Source organism: Zea mays, chromosome 1 (assembly GCF_902167145.1).
Source record: "Zea mays cultivar B73 chromosome 1, Zm-B73-REFERENCE-NAM-5.0, whole genome shotgun sequence".
NCBI classification, from domain to species: Eukaryota; Viridiplantae; Streptophyta; class Magnoliopsida; order Poales; family Poaceae; genus Zea; species Zea mays.
The window spans coordinates 230061108-230064509 of record NC_050096.1 but is presented as its reverse complement, the minus strand read 5'-3'; the positions used below and the strand labels follow the sequence as shown (position 1 = coordinate 230064509).

The 3402-nt window shown below is 38.5% G+C and overlaps 1 long non-coding RNA gene across 1 annotated transcript; it reads left to right on the top strand.

Moving 5' to 3' along the window:
* Positions 1-217: 217 nt before the first annotated feature.
* Positions 218-928, top strand: LOC118476128 (uncharacterized). Its single transcript, XR_004855481.1, has 2 exons — positions 218-279; positions 653-928. It is a non-coding gene; the product is annotated as an uncharacterized lncRNA (long non-coding RNA).
* Positions 929-3402: the final 2474 nt, after the last annotated feature.

Here is a 3402-nt window from a genome sequence, read left to right as displayed (position 1 = left end):
AGTTTTATGGTTATGATTATTGTTTTGCACATGGATGAGCTTTGATCATATACACAATATCTCTACCTCTGTTGATTCAGAGTATGATTATATGTGATGATCTTTCTTACATTTTATATTCTATCTAGTGGATGTTAATTTTTTATTGTAGGAAATAGGAATACGCCTTTACTGTTTAATTAGTATGCATTAGTCTGACTGACCTTGATGTTGGTGCGTTGTTTCAGGGAAAAAGATACAGATATCGATTTTGCTCAAGATGCAATTGATGAATATAAGGTAAGTACTCAGTACTCTATAATAGCTTCTGTAAATTTACCTAAGTGTGTAATGTTGTATCATGACCGGCTTGTGGAGGATAGAGATCTGCAAAAGCCAGGAAGCTCTTGTTTAAGATTTTGTTGTGTTAAAGGGAGCTGACTGAGAATATTGTGCTCTCTGATGGTTGAAAAACTGCCTTTATGTTATGTTGAATTTATCGTGCCTGCATTGCCTTAGGACCCATTTGTTTCAGCTTATAGATTATATAATCTAGATTATAATCTAAATTATATAATCCAAATTATAATCTACTATATGTAGCTGTTTGGTAGTCTAGATTATATAGATGTAGATTATAATTTACTTATTGTAATTATCACTTGTCTTGCAGACAGGCAATTGAAAATGAGAATTGATCTTTTTTATGGGCGAAGTGTTGAAGATGGCTTTGGTGAAGGAAATGTCTTGTTACTTGTTAGCATCAAGTAAGTGGCGACATCACAACCCCTACAAGCTTGTGCCTTAAAACAAGAGGATACAAGAAGTTGGAGTGCTTTTGTGAAGGCTTTTGCGAATCACTTGAAGCGTTAGTACTTTTGTGAATGATTTTGTAAAGTGTTTGCAAATATGTGCAAAACATAATAACATGTGTAGGTTTTGTGAATGATTTTGTTGTGGTGCTTGTTGATGGTTTATGTGATGTGAATCTATCATTGTGCAATACTAATTAAATTTGTATATCTATGTGATTATGTGTATAAAAATTGGTGATTTGTGATGCTTTTGTATATATAACAGTTGTTGAATGCTAATTAATGGTATATTATCATTATTAACGACTATAATTAGGGGCAACTTTCTGTTGGTTGCTAAATGTATAGTATGACGACTTACGATTGGTTGCTAAATCTATAGTACAGCAACCCACGGTTGGTCGCTAAATGTACAATATTAGCAACAGACGGTCGGTCCCTAAAAAGATGTCGGTCGCTAAAGCCTTTAGCGACGGCACTTACAGCGACCATCCTTATGGGTCGCTAAAAGTTTTTAGTGACCAACCTTAGGTCGCTGAAGGCCGTTTTAGCAACCAACCGTAGGTCGCTGTAAGTGAACCGTCGTGTAGTGGCCTTCTGCGCCTGCTCTGACTCTGCGCGCGATGTCCGTGCACTGTTCACGCACTGTTCACTTTTGCAGACGACCGTTGGCGTTGTTAGCCGTTGCTCCGCATGGCACACCGGACAGTCCGGTGCCACACCAGACAGTCTGGTGAATTATAGCGGAGTGGCATTTCTAGAAACCCGAAGCTGAGCAGTTGGAGTTGATTCACCCTGGTGCACCGGACACTGTCCGGTGGCACACCGGACAGTCCGGTGCGCCAGACCAGGACAGCCTTCGGTTGGTTTTTCTCCTTTTTATTTGAACCCTTTCTTGGACTTTTTATTGGTTTGTGTTGAACCTTTGGCACCTGTAGAACTTATAATCTAGAGCAAACTAGTTAGTCCAATTATTTGTGTTGGGCAATTCAACCACCAAAATTATTTAGGAAAAGGTGTAGCCCTATTTCCCTTTCAATCTCCCCCTTTTTGGTGAATGATGCCAACACAAACCAAAGCAAATACATAAGTGCATAATTGAACTAGTTTGCATAAGGTAAGTGCAAAGGTTGCTTGGAATTAAACCAATTTACATTTTATAAGATATGCATGGATGCTTTCTTTAACATTTTGGACCACGCTTGCACCACTTGTTTTGTTTTTGCAAATATTTTTGGAAATTCTTTTCAAAGTCTTTTTACAAATAGTCAAAGGTATATGAATATGATTTTGAGAAGCATTTTCAAGACTTGAAATTTTCTCCCCCTGTTTCAAATGCTTTTCCTTTGACTAAACAAAACTCCCCCTTAATGAAATTCTCCTCTTAGTGTTCAAGAGGGTTTTAGATATTAATTTTGAAAGAGGTCATACCAATTTGAAATTTTATCAAAAATAAGATACCAATTTGAAAAACTTCTTAAATACAAATTGAACATTTTTGAAATTGGTGGTGTGGTGCGGTCCTTTTGCTTTGGGCTAATACTTTCTCCCCTTTGGCATGAATCGCCAAAAACGGATACTTATGAGTGAAATATGAGCCCCTTTTTTCAAACTCTCTCCCCCTTTGGCAAATAATATACGAGTGAAGGATTATACCAAAGTGGAGAGCGATGCGGAGTGACGGCGAAGGAAAAATAATACGATGGAGTGGAGTGGAAGCCTTGTCTTCGCCAAAGACTCCATTTTCCTTTCAATCTATGACTTAGCATAAGAATACACTTGAAAACACATTAGTCATAGCACATGAAAGAGATATGATCAAAGGTATATAAATGAGCTATGTGTGCAAGGTATCAATCGAAATTCCTAGAATCAAGAATGTTTAGCTCATGCCTAAGTTTGGTAAAGGTTTTCTCATCTAATGGTTTGGTAAAGATATCGGCTAATTGTTCTTTTGTGCTAACATAAGCAATCTCGATATCCCTCCTTTGTTGGTGATCCCTCAAAAAGTGATACCGAATGGCTATATGTTTAGTGCGGCTGTGCTCAATGGGATTATCCGCCATGCGGATTGCACTTTCATTATCACATAGGAGAGGAACTTTGGTTAATTTGTAACCATAGTCCCTAATGGTTTGCCTCATCCAAAGCAATTGCGCGCAACAATGGCCTGCAGCAATGTACTCAGCTTCAGCGGTAGAAAGAGCTACTGAATTTTGTTTCTTTGAAGCCCAAGACACCAGGGATCTTCCCAAGAACTGACAAGTCCCTGATGTGCTCTTTCTATCAATTTTACACCCTGCCCAATTAGCATCTTAATATCCTATTAAGTCAAAAGTGGATCTCTTGGGGTACCAAATGCCAAACTTAGGAGTATGAACTAAATATCTCAAGATTCGTTTTACGGCCCTAAGGTGAACTTCCTTAGGATCGGCTTGGAATCTTGCACACATGCATACAGAAAGCATAATATCCGGTCGAGATGCACATAAATATAGTAAAGATCCTATCATCGACCGGTATACCTTTTGATCTACGGATTTACCTCTCGTGTCGAGGTAGAGATGCCCATTAGTTCCCATGGGTGTCTTGATGGGCTTGGCATCCT